At 52.4% G+C, this 19,537-nt stretch overlaps 3 non-coding genes across 3 annotated transcripts; all 3 read left to right on the top strand.

The window, feature by feature from the left end:
* The first annotated feature begins 1,825 nt into the window (after positions 1–1,825).
* LOC113878695 lies at positions 1,826–2,016 on the top strand. Its single transcript, XR_003507113.1, has one exon. It is a non-coding gene; the product is annotated as a U2 spliceosomal RNA (small nuclear RNA).
* Positions 2,017–10,065: 8,049 nt separating this feature from the next.
* Positions 10,066–10,256, top strand: LOC113878694. The gene has a single exon (XR_003507112.1). It is a non-coding gene; the product is annotated as a U2 spliceosomal RNA (small nuclear RNA).
* A 4,224-nt stretch (positions 10,257–14,480) lies between these two features.
* On the top strand, positions 14,481–14,665 carry LOC113878704. Its single transcript, XR_003507121.1, has one exon. It is a non-coding gene; the product is annotated as a U2 spliceosomal RNA (small nuclear RNA).
* The last annotated feature ends 4,872 nt before the right edge of the window (positions 14,666–19,537 follow it).

Genomic DNA, 19,537 nt, shown 5'->3' with positions numbered 1-19,537 from the left:
CAAGTACTGCATTTCGGACTCTTTTGTTGACCATGATGGTTAGCAGGATTCTAATGCAAATCCTTACTTCTTTTCACATTTGGCAAGATGCTTAGCCTCTCATCACTTCCGTCTGTAACAGTGCTTTCAAGAAATATGTGAGGCACACACATAACTGGTTGTTTTTTTAATTTGGCCACACCGTGTGGCTTTTGGGATCCCAGGTTTCCAACCTAGGATGGAACCTGGACTCCTGCACTGAAAGCGCTGAGGCCTAACCACTGAACCACCAGGGAATTCCCTCCTGCAGGTAAATGCAAACATTCTTAGGCATATTAAAAAAATAAAGAGAAGTGGGGGAAATTAAGTTTAATATGTTCTTTAACTCAACTTATCTCAAAATTCTCCAGTGGTCAGTGATTAGAGCTCTATCCTTTCAATGACAAGGCAGGGAGATTTCCATCCCATCCCTCCTCAGGGTTCTTGCAAGCCCTGGGGCACACTCCCCCCGCCACACACACAAACAGATATCTAAAATATCATTGCAATATGTAATTAATATTAACATTACAGAGATATGTTACAATTTTTAATACTAAGTCTTTGAAATCCCCATGTGTTTTTTCCACTTTCAGTACGTCTGAATTGGGAGAAACCACTAGCCCACAGTTCCCTGGCTGCATGTGGCTAGTGGCTGTGACAACTCAGATCAACAGAATATTTCCTGTTGTTTAGTCGCTAAGGAGTGTCCGACTGTTTGGGACCTTGTGACCCGCCAGGCTCCTGCGTCCATGGGATTTCCTAGGCAAGAATACAGTCGTGGGTTTCCATCTCCTCCTCTAGGGGATCTTCTGAAATCCTTTCTGAAACAGGAATCGAGCCCGTGATTCCTGTCTTGCAGGCTGATTCTTGACAATCTGAGCCACCAGGGAGACCCACAGCTAAGGAGGAGGGGTAGGGAAACGAGGTCCTTGGCGGAGAGAGCTTTCGGTAGGAAGCCCGGGATCGGTTTGGTTCGTAGAAGCACCGAAGGACAGGGCGCTGGAATTGGAGTGAACCCCTCCCGCAGCCCGGCCTCGGCCTCCGCATCCATAGGCCCCCTCCCTTCCCCACTGTGGGCCATCCGCCTTCCTCCTGGCAGCGAAGCCCCCTCCACACACGCGACCCTACAAAGCCCCTGTCTCCGCAGGCGGAGGCCTGTGTAACACACTGCAGTCCGGGCGTTTCTAGCGAGTGAGTCTTGCGACCTTGTCTTCAGGAAAACTCTCGGCCAACAGCTCGTCGCACGGGTCTCTCTCGCCGGCCACCCCGCACCCCCTCCGGTCGGGTCTCTCCTCTCCACTAGCACCAAGGAAGGAGGAGAAGGGGACGGCAGAGGATGAGATGGCTGGATGGCATCCCTGACTCGATGGACGTGAGTCTGAGAGAACTCCGGGAATTGGTATTGGACAGGGAGGCCTGGCGTGCTGCGATTCATGGGGTCGCAAAGAGTCGGACGCGACTGAGCGACTGAACTGAGCACCAAGGAGGAGCTCCCCTGCCGCCGCCCCGAGGCCGTCCCCAGGGCGCTGCGGTCCCGCCGGAGCCACGCCTTCTCGGCGACAGAGGGCGGGGCATGCAGATTCGAGACGGCTCTTCCGCCCGAGAACCACAAAGCCGCGGCAGATGCGGGATTTCTCTTTTACGATGTGGAGAATCCAACTTCTGCTCGAGACTCTGATGTAGTACCGCCGTAGCACTGTCAACGAGGCAAAGGAAAGGAGACCTGGAGTTACTGGGGACCCGATCACACTGAGTGCAATATGCACGTCAGCAGGACGGTGACAGCGACGGGTGGTGACACGGTATCGCTTCTCGGCCTTTTGGCTAAGATCAAGTGTAGTATCTGTTCTTATCAGTTTAATATCTGATACGTCCTCTATCCGAGGACAATATATTAAATGGATTTTTGGAGCAGGGAGTTGGAATAGGAGCTTGCTCCGTCCACTCCACGCATCGACCTGGTATTGCAGTACCTCCAGGAACGGTGCACCCCCTTGGGGACACTTATGGAAGTACCCAAAAGCAGAAACTGGCTCTTTGCTGGAGTCAACTGGATCTGGAACTTGGTCTCTTGTTTTTCTGCAGTTTGGCAGGTGTAGTTTGAGGCATCTGCTTAAATCTCTGTTGTCCTGAAAATCACCCCGTTCTACCTTACAGTCTTGGGAAAGTGGTCTTCCTGCTCTCATTTCTGACTTCATACTTTACAAAAGGAGTTGGTGTCCAGGCTCCTACTTGATATCCCCAGTCCCTCCTGATGCCATTTTCAGCCTAAAACCAGAATACTAGCTTGAAACTTCTGTTTCTATGCCCCCTCGCTATTGAGATCTCTGTAATTACTTCAGTATTTTGTTTTCTGTCTTCAAGAAGTTCCTGCTCAAAAGCACCGAATTCCACCTGGAATCGAGGTTAAAATAATGGGCTTTCCACTCAGTGTGTCGGTTGTACCGGGATTTCATTTATCCAGGTGACTGACTGACAAGGAGAGGTCAGTGCCACTGACTGAGTTGTATTTTTCCTTAGAGTTCTGAAGAGAGGAGGGCCTAAATAAGGCCACTGTGTCTTTTGGATACACAAGGCAGGCTTTTGAGGTTAGCACAAGTTCAAATCATGAATAAGCCAGAACGAACGACTCTTGCTGAGGATGAAGGAGGAGAGTGAAAAACCTGGCTTAAAATTCAGTACTGGACTTCCTTCCTAGCCCAGTGATTAAGAATCCGCTTGCCAGTGTAGGGGATTGGTTCAATTCCTGGTCCAGGAAGATTCCACATGCCCTGGGGCAACTAAACCCCTTGGACACAACTACTGAGCCTGTACTCCAGAGCCCATAAACCACAATTAGAGAGTAGCCCCGCTGGCAACTAGAGAAGACTCTAGCATCGACGAAGACCCAGTGCAGTCAAAAATAAATAATTTAAAAAAAAAAAAAACCCTCAATAGTAAAAACACTAAGGTCATGACATCTGGTCCCATCACTGCATTGCTAATTGAACGGGGGAAATGTGGAAGCAGTGACAGATTTCCTCTTCTTGGGCCCTAAAATCACTGAGGATGGTGACTGCAGCCAGGAAATCAGAAAATGATTGCTTCTTGGCAGGAAAGCTATGACAACCTAGACAGCGTGTTAAAAAGCAAAGACATCACTTTATCGACAATGGTCCCTATAGTCAAGGCTGTGGTCTTTCCAGTAGTCATTTAGGGATGTGAGAGCTGGACTATAAAGGTGTCAGAGGCCGAAGAACTTTGGAACTGTGGTGCTGGAGAAGACTCCTGAGAGTCCCTTGGACCACAAGGAGATGAAACCAGTCCGTCGTAAAGGAAATCAACCCTGAATTGTCCTTGGAAAGACTGATGCTGAAGCTGAAGCTCCAATACTTTGGCCACCTGATGGGAAGAACCCACTCCCTGGAAAAGACTGTGATGCCGGGAAAGATTGAAGGCAGGAGAAGGAAGACAGAGGATGAGATGGTTGGATGGCATCACCACATCAATGGACATGAGTTTGAGCAACTCCAGGCGATACCGAAGCACCGGGAAGTCTGGGCAGGATGCAATCTACGGGGTCACAAAGAGTCAGGCAGGACTTAGCAACCAAACAACACCACATCCTCTATGCCAGGACATTTTAGTAAATGGGTGTTTGGAGCAGGGAGTTGGAATAGAACCTTACTCCGTCCACTCCACCCGTTGACCTGGTATTGTAGTACCTGCAGGAATAGTGCACCCCTCTCAGGGAAAAGAGCAAGTATGAACAACAGGCTTCTTACATCTTTTCCAGTGTTTTCCTTGTTTTGCTCTGGGTACCTGTCTCGTGAAGGTTTCTGTTTTGTTTTACCAACGTGTGATTTTCTGTTGCCCTGTTGGGGCGGTTTACTTAGGAGTACTGTTTCTTGTGAGGGTCATATCCATGGACCAACATTATGCAAATTTTCCTTTAACTTTCAAACCACTGAAATACGGAGCTGTCCAGATCCTTTAGTATAGTTTTGTTTCTTTTTAATACGAGATTATTTCTTCTATCCTGTGGACAAGGCCCTGCTCCCAACACTTAACAGATCTCTGAAACTGTGTGGGTTTGCTGGAGTCCCCAGGGGAAGACTCTCAGCTCTAGGAATTTTTAAAATTCTCGGCTCCACCCAAGTGTATTTTCCCTAAAAGAAGAAACTGAAGAACAGAAAGGTTAAGTAACTTGTGAAAGTCACCCAGCTAGAAATTAGCTGAAGTGGACTGTGAACACTATCAGTTTCACAGATATTGATTCCTTCACAATCTTTGAAACTTCCTAGCTCCTCTCTTCTGGAGAAGGCAATGGCACCCCACTCCAGTACTCTTGCCTGGAAAATCCCATGGGCGGAGGAGCCTGGTGGGCTCCAATCCACGGGGTTGGGAAGAGTTGGACAGGACTGAGCGGCTTCACTTTCACTTTTCACTTTCATGCATTGGAGAAGGAAATGGCAACCCACTCCAGTGTTCTTGCCTGGAGAATCCCAGGGACGGGGGAGCCTGGTGGGCTGCGGTCTATGGGGTCGCACAGACTCGGACACGACTGAAGTGACGTAGCGGCAGCTCCTCTCTTCGGAGAAGGCAGTGGCACCCCACTCCAGTACTCTTGCCTGGAAAATCCCATGGACGGAGGAGCCTGGTAGGCTGAAGTCCATGGGGTCGCTAAGAGTCAGACATGAATGAGCAACTTCACTTTCACTTTTCACTGTCATGGGTTGGAGAAGGAAATGGTAACCCACTCCAGTGTTCTTGCCTGGAGAATCCCAGGGACGAGGGAGCCTGGTGGGCTGCCGTCTGTGGGGTCACGCAGAGTCGGACACGACTGAAGCGACTTAGCAGCAGCAGCAGCAGCAGCTCCTCTCTCTCTTACATCTCCTGGGCCTCTCACCCAAGAGGGAACCTGTCACTTGATTAAAGATAAGAGACCTGAAACTGGCACTCTCTCCCCCATTCTTCATCCTTTGCCTTTGCCAGGAAAGGCGTTGATAAACAAATGGCAAGGAGGAGGTGGGACAGAGTGCGGGTGAAGGAAGGGACCCAGTTTGTCAGGGCAACACCGGGGCCTGGCCCAGTCCAGTATCCTTTAAATGGGAATTCCAGTCCCCATCTCCACATCCAGCCTGGAGCCCATGGAACCTTCCTCCATTAATGACCATTTTGTTTCCTGGCAGCCTCATTTCTGCAGCCCTTGTCCACAAGATCACAGCCCAGGACAGAGTGCACTGGAGGATTTCCTAGAGAGAACATTCAAACATTCTTACTTTGAGCGTTCATGGATGGAGTGCCTGCCAGGTTGAAGGCCTCAGTGAAATGGATCAGGACCTGCCCTCATAGAGTGAACATTATATTGAGAAGTAGAGAGAGGCAGACAGTGACTCAAGAGGGTCATTTCAGACAGTGACACAAGCCATTGAGGAAAATAAAACAGGGAAATGTTCTGGACAGTGACTGGGGGGGAGAGCTACTTTACATGGAGGAGGGGGTTGCTCATGAAGGCCTCTCCAATGGTGACATCAGAGGCAAGTTTAAGTGGCCAGGAGGCAAGGTAGCATTCCAGACAGAAGGACAGACTAGCTGGGACCTACCTACTTCCTCCCATTGGCTCCCTGACCTGGGTCAGATTCCAGCTGCTGAGAGGAGGGTCTTCCTCGGAGCTGTCTCCCCACCAGACTAAGCGCTGAGTCCAGAAGCTGGTTCTTCTCAGCCACATCTCCGCAGTGCCCAGCACTGTGCCTGCCACACAGCAGGCAATCAGGAAATCCTCCATGATTCATGATGGACTACATGATGGATTGACTAAATGTACTCAAGGGTTTCTTTGAGTGTGGGAATGAAACACCCAGCCTTAGCCGGGAGTTTCCTGGTCTGGGGTCCCTGACACCTTGGGGGTTGGGAGGGACACCTAAAAACCCTGTACTTCCAGGCAAGGTCTGGGTACTACTGAACCCTCAGACCTTTACTGGGGAAGAGGGATTTCTTAGAGGAGAAAAACAGACGCCATGGAGGGATGACCCTGGAGAGAGAGGCCACCCTCAAGGCCTGGTGGGCTGAACCCTGGGCTGAGAGTCATCATGAGTCTTGTCCTGACAACTGAACTGGCTTGGAAAAGCCTCCTCCCCCCTTGGAGCCTTGGTTTCCTCAGCATGTAATGCGGGGCTTAGATGATTCCAGGTCCCTTTCCCCAGGACAACTCAGGCTCTGGAGTAGGGGAGGGTACAGGATGGGTGAGGCTCACCTAGGAAGCAGCTGAGGACATCCTTGTCCCCACTGCATCCCAACCGAGGACCTGCTGAGTGTACAACCGAAGGGAGGAGAGGAGTCTGCAGGAGGAGGGATGGGAGGGGAGACGAGGTCCAAGATCAGCTTCCGCCAGGGAATGACAAAGACATGAATTTCAAATTCCCTCTTTGCTTCCTCAAGAATGTGTTGGAGAGGGAGTTCCCCAGTGGTCCAGGCTTAGAATTCTGTTCTTCCACTGTACAGGACACAGGTTACATCCCTGGTTTGGGAATAAGATGCCAAGGCCAAGAAAAGAAGGAATAAAATAGGGAAAACACAACCTATTACTTAGAATGTGAAAGAAAAACTGAGGGGGAGGGGCCCTTAGACACCCTTTTTGCCAGCCAGGGGCCCATTCAGAGGCAACTCATCCAAAACCAAGTCCCAGAGCCCAGGCCAGGGCAGCAAAGGAGCAGATGCTGCCCCCTGGTGGATGAGTCTCTCACTGCCTAATTCTGAAGCAAAGTGGTGTGGTGGTGGACAGGTTCCTTTCCCTCCTTCTGAGGTTTTTTGTTTGTTTCTTTTTCTGGCCATGCCACCCAGCTTGTGGGATGTTAGATCCCCTACCGGGTACTGAGCCCTTCCCTTTGGCAGTGAAAGCATGGAGCCCTAACCACTGAACCGCCAGGGAATTCCCCTGGAGTCTTCTTTTCAGACAGGACGTTCACTGCAGTTTGAGGTTGGGAACGGAAAAACCACCCCTTTCGAGTGTTTTTTTGTAGAGGTGAGATGAGATGTAAATGAACATTTTCTGAGCAGGAGATCTGATTTCAGTGACATTTCTTATGCTTTTCCTGAGGGCCTAATAGCTGGTGCCGGGAAGGCAGAGGCCGGAGGAGGCTGGAGGATGGAGAAGGTTGTGAAGAGGCAGTTGCAGCAGGCTGTGGTCTCTTAGGAGACAGATCCACTCGGGGACAGATTCCAGCTGCCATCTTCACAGGACAGTGGCACCTGGGGAGATCTTGGCATCAAGAGGGGCATTGGGTGATCAGGAAGGAACAGCAGTCAGAGCCCCAAGAGGGTGACAGGGCCATGGGAGCAACCGCCAACAGCTGCGAGGAGGGAGGAACAAGCCCACCAGAGAGAGACAGAGGTGAGCTGAGGGGAGAAAGCCAGACTCTTGCTGTGCAGGGAACTCGCTGTCGGCCAGTTATCCGAGCTGAGGGACTCTTTAGAGCTTTCGCAACAGGGGCCAGTCCCCAGAGACCTTACATGTTTGATTCGGCTTTTTAAACGTGTATTTACTCTCTGGCTGTTTTGGGTCTTAGTTGTGACATACGGGCTCCAGAGCACTCAGAGCAAGTATGCTGCCTTAGTTGCCTCGATGCGTGGGGGGATCTCAGTTTTAGACCAGGAATCAAACCGTGTCCCCTGCACGGGGAGGCGCATACTTAACCACTGGACCACCGGGAAGTCCCTGATTCAGCTTCTTGATTTCATAGATTTCTGTCAAGTCATCCATGATGTTTGGCCCACACGAATGGTTGCATGCTCAAATTTGGGAGTTTGTCAGAATCATCTGGAGGACTTGATAAACACAGAGCTGGGGCCTCCTTTCAAAATTTCTGATTCAGAAACTTGAAGACTTTGTCAGACCCAGCCTAAGCACAGTATACATTGTCTCATTGGACCCTCATCCAGTCACTCAACACATATTCATCACAAATCAAGTATATTGAGAGCACTACCATAGGTGCCGAGAATAGACCAGCAAACAGGGGATTCCCATCAAGGTGAAAGACAATACAGCACTAATGACTGCATACTGGTGACCATACCTACATTCTATGTGTCCGCGTCCATATCTACACGTGTATCTATGCCACGTGAGCATCATGGGTGTCAAAGCCACTTGGCAGCCAGCAGAAATACAAGACCAGGGAGAGCGGGATGTGAAACAGGAGGCTCAGGGTGAGTAGCTGTAGATAGTTTGCAAGACTTCAAATGGAATCATTTCTATTTTACAGGCAAGAAGTGACTTTCCCCAGGATATACTCATTAAGACATTCCGACGTGCTGCATTTCCTCGTGTAGCTTCACAAGTACCCTCATCAGAGAGGCATTTTTATCATTCACAATTAAAATATCAGGACTCCCGGTTTGAAACCTCTGAGGCCCCAGTGGTTAGCAGGGTGCTTGAATGCAAATCCTAACTTCTTTTCACATTAGGCAAGATGCTTAGCCTCTCAGCACTTCCATCTGTAACAGTGCTTTCAAGAAATATGTGAGGCACACACATAACTGTTTTTGTTTTTGTTTTTAATCTGGCCACACTGTGTGACTTTTGGGATCCCAGTTCTCCAACCAAGGATGGAATGCAGACTCCCACACTGAAAGCGCTCAGGCATAACCACTGAACCACCAGGGAATTCCCCCCTACAGGTAAATGCAGATATTCTTAGGCATATAAAAACATAAGAGAAGTGAGTGCAATTAAGTTTAATACGCTCTTTAACTCAAGATATCTCAGACATTCTCTGGTGGTCCGTGGTTAGAGCTCCATGCTTTCAATGGCGGGGCAGGGAAGTTTCCACCCCATCCCTCCTCAGGGTTCTTGCAAACCCTCGGGCACACACCCACCCCTCCCCCTCTACAAACGAGATATCACAAAATATTTCAATATGTAATTAATATCAACATTACAGAGATATGTTACGATTTTTAATACTGAGTCTTTGAAATCCCATGTGTGCTTTCCACTTGAAAGTGGAAACCTTTGAATTCTTGGTACCTCAGGATTCAGTGGTACCTCTGAATTCGGAGGAACCACCTGCCCAGCGTTCCCTGGCTGCATGTGGCTAGTGGCTGTGACAACTCAGATCAACAGAATGTTTCTTCTTGTTTTCAGTCTCTAACTAGTGTCCGACTCTTTGAGACCCTGTGACCCGCCAGGATCCTCTGTCCACTCGATTTCCTAGGCGAAAATACCGGAGTGGGTTGCAGTTTCCTCCTACAGGGGATCTTCGGACCCAGGAGTGGAATCCAGGTTTCCTGTCTTGCAGGCGGATTCTTGACAATCTGAGCCATCAGCGAGGCCCACAGCTGAGGAGGAGGGGCAGGGAAAGGAGGTCCTAGGCGGAGGGAGCTTTCGGTAGGAAGCCTGGGATCCGTTTGGTTCGTAGAAGCACCGAAGGACAAGGGCGCTGGCGTTGGAGTGAACCCCTTCCGCGGCCCGGCCCCGCCCTCCGCATCCACACGCCCCCTCCCTTCCCCACTGTGGGCCATCCGCCTTCCGCCTGGCCGGGAAGCCCCCTCCACACAGCCGACCCTACGGAGCCCCTCTCTCCGCAGGCGGAGGCCTGTGTAACACACTGCAGTCCGGGCGAGTGAGTCTTGCGACCTTGTCTTCAGGAAAACTCTCGGCCAACAGCTCGTCGCACGGGTCCCTCTCGACGGCCACCCCGCACCCCTTCCGGTCGGGTCTCTCCTCTCCACTAGCCCCAAGGAGGAGCTCCCCTGCCGCCGCCCGGAGGCCGTCCCCAGGGCGCTGCGGTCCCGCCGGAGCCACGCCTTCTTGGCGACAGAGGGCGGGGCATGCAGATTCGAGACGGCTCTTCCGCCCGAGAACCACAAAGCCGCGGCAGATGCGGGATTTCTCTTTTACAATGTGGAGAATCCAACTTCTGCCCGAGAGTCTGGTGTAGTGCCGCCATAGCACTGTCAACGAGGCAAAGGAAGGGAGACCTGGAGTGAGCGGGGACCCGGTCACACTGAGTGCAACATGCACGACAGCCGGACGGTGACGGCGCCGGGCGGTGACACGCTATCGCTTCTCGGCCTTTTGGCTAAGATCAAGTGTAGTATCTGTTCTTATCAGTTTAATATCTGATACGTCCTCTATCCGAGGACAATATATTAAATGGATTTTTGGAGCAGGGAGTTGGAATAGGAGCTTGCTCCGTCCACTCCACGCATCGACCTGGTATTGCAGTACCTCCAGGAACGGTGCACCCCCTTGGGGACACTTACTGAAGTACCCAAAGGCAGAAACTGGCCCTTTCTTGTAAAGGATTTGGCTATCTCAGGGAGTTTTCCAGGTTTGACTACATGCTTTGCAAGCCATCCTGAGGATTTGTAAGAGCAGAGTAAGTAAAGGAAGTCCAATGAGGGTAAAACGCCAAAACTGTGACTTAAAACTCACTTGCCGTATCCACTTCTTGAAGAGGGCCTCTATTTCATAACTTCGTTAAGTGCAGGTCTTTCTACTCTGCATTCTCACTCAGGAGTGAGATCTTCTGTCTCTATCCACCTGCCTTCTCTTGATATCTCTAAGGTTATTTCTGTATTCATGTTTTCTGACTTCAGGCTGTTCCGGCTTAAAGCCACCGAGAGCCTCTTAGAGTCTAGGTTAAAACGATGGGCTTTAACTCAGTCTGTGTGTTGGTTGTATTGGGATTTCATTTATACAGGTGACTGACTGACAGAGGTCAGTGCCACTGAAGAAGTTGTATTATTACTTGGAGTTATTATCACTTAGAAGAGAAGAGGGCCTAAAGTAAGAGCCACTGTGTCTTTTGGATACACAAGGCAGGCTGTTCAGGTCAGCACAAAGTTCAAATCATGTATAAACCAGAACGACTTCCCCATATTATCTTCTTTCGTCCTTTCCCATTGACTCTGGCATTCGACCAAGATCTAGGTGCTGGGCGCTGATCTAAGTGCACCGGATAGTGTGGTGGGGAAAGCAGCTGCTGTGGGAATCTGCCCAGGCACCAGGGGACGATTGCACTCATCTCTCGTGCTAGTAAGGTTATGCTCAAAAATCCTCCAAGCCAGGCTTCAGGAGCCCGTGAACTGAGAACTTCCAGATGTTTAAGCTGAGTTTAGAAAATGCAGAGGAACCAGAGATCAAGTCGCCAACATTCGCTGGATCCTAGAGAAAGCAAGGGAAACCCAGAAATACCTCTACCTCTGTTTCATTGAGTCGGCTCAAGCCTTTGACTGCGTGGATCATAACAAACTGGAAAACTCTCAAGGAGATGGGAATACCAGACCATCTTACCTGTCTCCTGAGAAACCTGTGTGCGGGTCAAGAAGCAACAGTTACAACCTTCCACGAAACAAGTGACTGGTTCAAAATTGAGAAAGGAGTCCGACCAGGCTGTTTCTTGTCACCCTGTCTATTTAACTTTTACGCGGAGCACGTCATGCGAAATGCCGGGCTGGATGAGTCACAAGCTGGAACCAAGATCGCCGGGAGAAATATCAATAACCTCAGATCTGCGGATGATATCACTCTAATGGCAGAAAGGGACGAGAAACTAAAGAGCCTCTTGCTGAGGGTGAAGGAGGAGAGTGAAAGAGCTGGCTTAAAACTCAACATTGGACTTCCCTGGTGGCCCAGCGGTTAAGAATCTGCTTGCCAATGCAGGGGACATGTGTTCAATCCCTGGTCCAGGAAGATGCCACAGGCCACGGGGCAACGAAGCCCCTGCGGCACAACTACTGAGCCCGCACTCTAGAGCCCATAAGCCACAAGTAGAGAGTAGCCGGCGCTCGCAACTAGAGAAGGCCTGCATGTGTCAACAAGGACCCAGTGCAGCCAAAAGTAAACCCATAAATAATTTGGAAGAAAAACACCTCAGTGTTAAAAAAGAAAGAACGAGAGAAAACAACACTAAGATCATGACATCTGGTCCCATCACTTCCTGGCAAATAGAAAGGGAAAATGTGGAAACAGTGACAGATTTCCTCTTCTTGGGCTCTAAAATCACCGAGGATGGTGACTGCAGCCAGGAAATCAGAAGACGATTGCTTCTTGGCAGGAAAGCTGTGACAAACCTAGACAGTGTGTTAAAAAGCAAAGGCATCACTTGGTCAACAGAAGCCCGTACAATCAAGGCTGTGGTCTTTCCAGTAGTCGTGTACGGGTGTGAGAGCTGGACCATAAAGAAGGCAGAGGCCGAAGAACTGATGCTCTGGAACTGTGGTGCAGGAGAAGACGCCTGAGCGTCCCTTGGACTGCAAGGAGATCAAACCAGTCCACCTTAAAGGAAGTCAACCCTGAATTCTCCTTGGAAGGACTGGTGCTGAAGCTGAAGCTCCGATACTATGGCCACCCGATGCGAAGAGCTGACTCCTTGGAAAAGATCCTGATGCTGGGAGAGATTGAAGGCAGAAGGAGTAGAGGGTGACAGAGGATGAGAGGGTAGGGTGGCATCACCGGTTCACTGGACATGACCTTGGAAAATCTCTGGGAGATGGTGAGGGACAGAGAACCCTGGTGTGCTGCAGTCCGTGGGGTCAAGGAAGAGTTGACACGACTTGGCACTGAACAATAAGAACAGTTTCGGCTAAGCGGGGTGTGAGAGGAGGGTTGGGGTGGAGGGCGGAGAGGGATAAGGCCTGGAGCAAGTGGGGTTGTGGGTAAGCGGAGTTAAAAAAGCATGTCCATATTTACGTGTGTGTGTGTGTGTGTGTGTGTGTGTGTGTGTGCATTTGTATATGACATGTCTGTCTGGCGCTAGATACTCACAAACTCAAAACCATCTTGGGGCACAGAGGGGCGCCTCTGGTGGCAGAAGGGAGGGGGATGGCTGAAAACGGGCCCACGTTAGGTTTTCTTAGAACCGAGATTCCCACCAGGAGATGACGGCTCAGAGAAGTGTCTGGCAAAGTCACTGTTTCTCCCTAGTGTTTGCTAGTTGAGGGCTGACTCCTGCCAGGCATGTCCAGAGGGGGCCTCCGAGCTAATCTGGCCGGCACGTTATTAGGGTTCCCTGAGAAGGTGTGAAACAGATCACCCCCCGTCCCACCCTCTCCCTCCCACAGGAGAGAGGGAAAACCCAGGGCGGCAGGGAGTCACGGAGCCAGGAGCCGAGGCAGGGTCAGGCGAGGCCGTGACCCCAGGTGCCACCCACCCTTATAGAAACGCTATAAGTTTGTGGGCCTGGCGCCAGCAAACCGGCGCGTGTGTCGCCAGCAACCCTGCGCCCCTCCAAGTCGCCTTCCTCTTCTGGTGGCTTCCCCCTCGGAGGCACCATCAGTGAGCGGGGCCTGTGCTCCAGGACCGGGCGAGGTCTTGGGACACGGTGGTCAACCCCGCAGGTCGGCTGCCTGCTAGCCGTGTGACCCAGGGCAAGTTTCTTAGCCTCTCTGGTCTCGTTGATCACGACAGTGAAACGAGGATGATAACGGCGTCAATCCTCTCTAGGGTGTCCAGTAGCCAAGTGGGTGTGATCATAGCAAAGAATGCAGGGCAGTGACTGCCAGGTGGCTGTCCTGCGGGGCAGTCCCCGGGGTGGGGGGTGGGGGGTCTTTCCCCTCAGGTCTGACAGAACTAGAGAGTCGGTCAGGGGGAGGGCCGACTGTGCTAGTTTCACAGAACCTGCAGCTCTCTAGGGGCTTTGCGGAGACCGGAGAAAAGACAAGAGCGCCCGCCTGGTGATGTGAAAGTCGCTCAGTCGTGTCCGACTCTTTGCCATCCCATGGACTGTAGTCTACCAGGCTCCTCTGTCCGTGGAATTCTCCAGGCAAGAATACTGGGGTGGGTAGCCGTTCCCTTCTGCAGGGGATCTTCCCTACCCAGGGATGGACTCCAGGTCTCCCACAGATCCCCTGCAGGCAGATTTCACCACCAGGGAAGCCCAACGGTACTGGAGCGGGTAGCCTATCCCTTCTCCCGGGGATCTTCCCGACCCAGGAATCGAACTGGGGTCGCCTGAATTGGAGGCAGATTCTTTACCGGCTGAGCTACCGTCCCAGGGTCTCAGTTAAGGAGCCTGGCCGGGACCGTGGGAAGGAGTCTGGTGTCTGGCGGCCTGGGGCTCACGCGGCTCCCCCGGATGCACAGCCACGACCCCGGGCTCACTTCGGGCTTCGGGAGCACCCGGACCGTTCTTGTCCTGCAGCTCCCGCGCCCCAAGCACAGTCCCCCTGCCTTCGGACCGGAGCTGGCACCTGTGATGCATGGGCAGAGCCTGAGGATGCTGGCCGCGCCCTCAGGGTGGAGGAGGGTGGGTCATGCACATAGAGAGTCATTGTCCCGGGAAGGATGGGGGCCAGGGAGCCAGAAGAGATGTGAGAATTGACCAGAATGTGGAGAACAAGTTGTTTCACTGGTCTGGAGCGGACATGGGCTAGAGAGCCAGGAATGTTGACTGACGACTGACGGGTAGGTTGCTCACGGTGAGCTGAATGGAGAGGAGGGGAGGATGGTGGCTGCCACCTGAAAGAGCACCATTGCTTCTCCGCCTTTTGGCTGAGATCGAGTGTCGTATCTGTTCTTTACCGGCTTAACATCTGATACCTCCTCTATCTGGGAACAATACTGTTAAGGGAGTTTTGGGGGCAAGCAGTTGGCATCGGAGCCTGCTCTGTGTTGCAGCACTTCCCAGGAATGGTGCATTCTCTCTGAGGACAAAACCGGCACCCCCAAATGGTAGACTTGTTTCTTTTCTGGCCTTTCTCCTCGGAAGATTTCTCTTCTCTTTTGTGTTTTTCACTTGGGCTGTGGGGTTTGTGTGGCTTTCCCCCTGTCTTTGTTTTGTTTTCTTTTAGGCTGATTTTGATTCTTTCAGTTTGATTCAATTGCTTAGTTGTGCTTGGCTTTTCCCTGTCTATTTCCTGTGGTGACCCAAGGGCGAAAGAGCAGATAAAACCTACGAGAGTCTTCTTGGAATGCAGGAACAGAAAAACCAGACCATTATCGGCCTTTCCTTCCCCCATGTTGTAACCATTAATGGATTTCAGGTCCTCGTGAGCAGTATAACCTGTCTCCCCTCCTACCGCATAGGGAGAAGATATTTGCCTCACTGTTCCCTCCAACCCAGTGACCCGCAAGACCCCTATCCCACTCTGTGTACCCTGGGTATAAAAGTGGACTGCGGACTCCTGCTCAACGTCGGGTCTCTCTTGAGCCGGCCCACTGTTCTAACAGCGTCTCCCATTCTAATAAACGTTATTTCCCTCTCATTTTGTCTCATGTCTGGAAATTCTTTTCCAACCTGCGCCCGGGCCGCGACACTTCCCTGTTCATCACTAACTCCCAGAGCTTGCTCAAACTCGTGTGGCTGATGCCATCCAACCATCTATCTCATCTTCTAGCCTCCCTTTCTCCTTCTGCCTTCGATCTTTCCCAGCGTGAGGTCTTTTCTAAAGAGTCAATCGTTTGATTCTTTAACCTTTAGGTTTCATTTAGGAAGCTTCCCCCCGCCACCATCACCACCCCCCCACCCCCGCCATCCGCCCCTTGTTTTTTTTTTTTTTTAATCTGCAGACTGGTTTCTGGAACGGTCTTTTCTATTGTGCCATAGGAGTGAGTTGTTCCTGTCTGAACTTTTGGTCTTTTCCTGTGTGCTTTGTACAGAAGGCGCTGTCCTAAACTCACAGGCAACAGAGATTTTGGAAGCCCCGACACTCAGGTCTGAAGCGATCAGGGTGAGTCTCATCAGGCTCCATCCTCCTCTCTCGTGCTTCGCACCCATCTCTTCTGTCTCCCAAGCTCCTCCACATCTCCTGAAACTCGGTTATCTGCCAGATCTCCCATATATTGGCTGCCGTTTGTTTCTGGTTCCGACTCCAGTTGGTCCCAGAGAGGACGGCGGACTAATGCCTCACAATAACTTTCTTATTGGGGTCTAGAGGCCAGGTTCTTTCATGGAACCAGAGAGAGGGAAGCGATGAGGAAGCAAAGTACAAAAAAGGCCGAGGAGAGAGGGAGAGGCGGAGAGGAATAAACTAAAAGGGGCCATCAGTCTTGCAAAAGCATCTCCTGGGATGGCCAGCGTTGCGGGGTGGGGGTGGGGGATATGCGGATCTCTTCTTTGGTAGAGTCGTGCACACAGGTGGGTAGGGTCAGATCAGCCCTCCTGTGAGCCGACCAAAGATGCTTTTAACAGTCGGGCAGAGGGGCACGGTTCTCTGGGGGCAGGCCATTGTGTACGATGATAATAACAAAAGCAACGAAAACCCAAGGTTAAAGTCCAACACGGAGTCAGAATTGGTTCTACCCTGGACCGTTTCTTTCCTAGATATGCCTGGTTCACTCACGCGCCCTCCGCCCCTCACATTGACCCCAACCGACAGTTAGCTGGACGGTGACCATTCTCTGGTAGAAATACCACCCGACGTGGCCGCGCAAGAGAATAGCTTGGACACCCCCTCCGATGTAGGCGTAGGCGATTGAATTCAGGTTTCTTCGGGTAGCCCTAAGACTGGCTGGGCCCGACCAAACAAATTACAGGCCAATGTCGTCGTCCCTGCAAAGGTCTTTCCTCACAGGGAAGGAAAATTTTCCCTTCTAGACCTACTGTGGGTTCGGGTGTGGTGTGGTGGTGGGGTGGTGTCCAGGGCTCTCGTTGAGATCATACTTGGGTCCCGGGCACCAGGCACCACCGAACGGCCATGGTGAGGCGGGAGGTACCTGCCGCTCCCCACCCCCATCCCAGGGTAAAGCAGTTGGAGATGCATTCTCTATTGACCAAAAGCTTCCAAGAGGCCAAGGGCAGGGCAATGAGGGCGAGCGGGCTGGGCGAGCGCCCAGACCACACATTTCTCTTTCTGGAAGTCAGGAGACCTCCCAGACCACACAGGCCCAGAGAGGCTCCTTGGAGGTCAAAGGGGAGTGATGCTAACTAACGCTAGGCTACCCACAGGCCTCTTGGGTAGAATCCAGTTTGGCTAAGAGATGCATGCACACCTATGGAAGGACCCTGAGATATACCACATATGGCCTGTGAACCAAATGAATCCAAATGATCGGCCAAAGGAAACCTAGAGAAATGCCTCGTAAAAGCAGTTCAAGGGACTTCCCCGGTGGTCCGGTGGTTAAGACTTTGCCTTCCAACGCAGAGGGTGAAGGTTCGATCCCTGGTGGGGGAGCTATGATTCCCACACGCCTTGTGGCCGAAAGACTTAAAAAATAAACTCAAAAAGTAATTCAAGCCACTACAAGGGCGCGATTCGGGGACTCTCCCTCTGCGTCTGCCCGTGTGCCTATCCACACATAGCGTACTCTTTTCCTCTTAATAAATGCCCCACTTGTTCCACTACTTTCCGTCTCCCTGGGAATTCCTTTGTGCAGAGCCGAAGGGCCAGGGTCCTCGTCACTGACCACGGGTCTAGTGGCTAGGACCCGGGGCTTTCACCGCCGCGCCCCAGCCCCAACCTCCGGCTGGGAACCCAAGCGCCGCTCCAAGCCACTGCGGGCCTAGGTCTCCCGAGATCAATTGGACCGGACTGTCTCAGGAGGGGCCCGAGGCTCGCTGTACTTCCAAGCTCCACAGGTGTGTCCGAAACAGAAGGGAAGGGGGCAGGGTACAACTTCTGAAAGTGTGGCATAGCCCGAGGACACAACAGACATTCATTAGAATCACATGGGTCTAAGACGGGCTTCCCTGGTGGCTCAGATGGTAGGAAGAATCTGCCTGCAATGCAGGAGACCGGGTTCGACCCCTGGGTCGGGATGATCCCCCGGAGAAGGGAATGGCTGCCCACTCCAGTATTCTTGCCTCGAGAATCCCACGGACAGAGGAGCCTGGCGGGCTGCAGTCCGTGGGGGTCTAAGCTGGCAGAGAAGTCAGCTTCGAGCAGACCTTGATTCTCAATCAGCAAGCTAAAGGACCTGCCCAGAGGCGCCATGACAGTTCCAAGGCACTGTCAAAAGACCAAAAAGTGGGCAGTGGCCCAATTCCTGGAAACCTCCACCCCTTCCCCCAAATAGTTGGAATGATCCTCCCACTCACTGTCGGTGCCCAGTCGCTCCGTCGTGACCCCACGGACTGCAGCTCGCCAGGCTTCCCTGTCCTTCCCCATCTCCCGGAGCTGGCTCAAGCTCACGTCCTTTGAGTCGGTGACGCCACCCAACCATCTCATCCTCCGTGGTGCCCTTCTCCTTCTGCCTTCAATCTTTCCCAGCAGGAGGGGCTTTTCCAGTGGGTCAGCTCTTCGCCTCAGGTGGCCAAAGCATTGGAGCTTCAGCTTCAGCTTCAGCATCAGCCCTTCCAATGAATATTCCGGGTTGATTAGCCTATCAGCTGATCAACTCATTAGCCTGTGAAATTACCCGGCCCATGAAAGCTCACCATGCCACGTCTGGAGGCCGCCACACTCGCCCTCTGTGATGGCCCACACTCTGCCTATGGAATGTGTTTCTCTCTGAATCAATCCACTTCTTACCTATCATTGTGTCTCTCACTGAATTCTCTCTTCGATAGGACATGGAGAACCTGAGCTTCATCAGCTCTTGAAACGAGGTACCGTGGGTTTTGGCTCGGTCGGAGGCCCAGCCACGTGGATTGGAGTCCCGACCTGGGTTTGGCCGGGTTCGAGTCCCGGGCTGAGGTAGAGGGCTTCGTTTCGGCTGCCCGGCGTGCCTCCGGAAGCACTGCTCAGAGGCCCACGTGTTCTGACACACTGACTTTTCCGTGACAGGGAAAAGGTTCGATGGGCTCCCGCGGATGCCGGTCGAATCGGCGTAGGACGGCGCCAGACCGGTTTGGGGTATAACCCGCCGCGGGCACTCGGTGGACAGTGGACGCGTGAGGAAACACCGAATTCGAGGGTTTGTGTCACGGACAGGAGTCCACCCAGTCTGGTGGGGAGGCCTGTGGCCCCGTCCTGGAAAATGTTGAGCGCAAGCCCCATAGAATTCCGGGTCGCATCTCCCCATCCCCCTACCCAAATTTGTCCTGCATACGTAGACTGAGGACCCCTGCCAGATTCCCCCCCGCCGCCCACCACCACCACCACCACCACCACCACCACCACCACCACCAGGACACAACACACAGGCACCTAGGGGGTCCGAAAAGATCGACAAGCCACATGATGAGGCTTCCAGGGAGAGCGGGGTGGCCCTCCGCGGTAGACTAAGAGCCGGGGAAAGGAGGCCAGGTCGGTGTTCTGATGGTGGTGAGAAATGAAACACTTCCCTCCGCATCGGTAAACAAGGGACGTCGCAGTCATCGGCAATCGCGGCCACCACGGGAGGGCGGGCCGGTGAGCCCTGCTCGGGACTGAAAGACTACCTGCCGTCTAGCGGCCATCCCACTGCGGCCACTCCCTCCAGGTGAGCCCCGAGGAAGCCCGGACGTGAAAAGCACAGGATGGTGGCCCCGGAGCGCTGAGATGCGCATCAAAGGCATGATTTCCGTGAGCCAGGCTCGAGCATCTCCCCATGTATGGAAACGCGCTAAATTCCTTAACTTGGGATGCCTGGTTTTCTTTCATATACAGAATAGGAAACACCCTTTTTGACGTTCAGACCGCCTGCCCTTTGTGGCAAAACTTGTGTGTC

This window comes from Bos indicus x Bos taurus, chromosome 19, assembly GCF_003369695.1.
Source record: "Bos indicus x Bos taurus breed Angus x Brahman F1 hybrid chromosome 19, Bos_hybrid_MaternalHap_v2.0, whole genome shotgun sequence".
NCBI lineage: Eukaryota > Metazoa > Chordata > Mammalia > Artiodactyla > Bovidae > Bos > Bos indicus x Bos taurus.
Note: the sequence above shows the minus strand (reverse complement) of the source record. Positions and strands in the feature narration are given on the sequence as shown.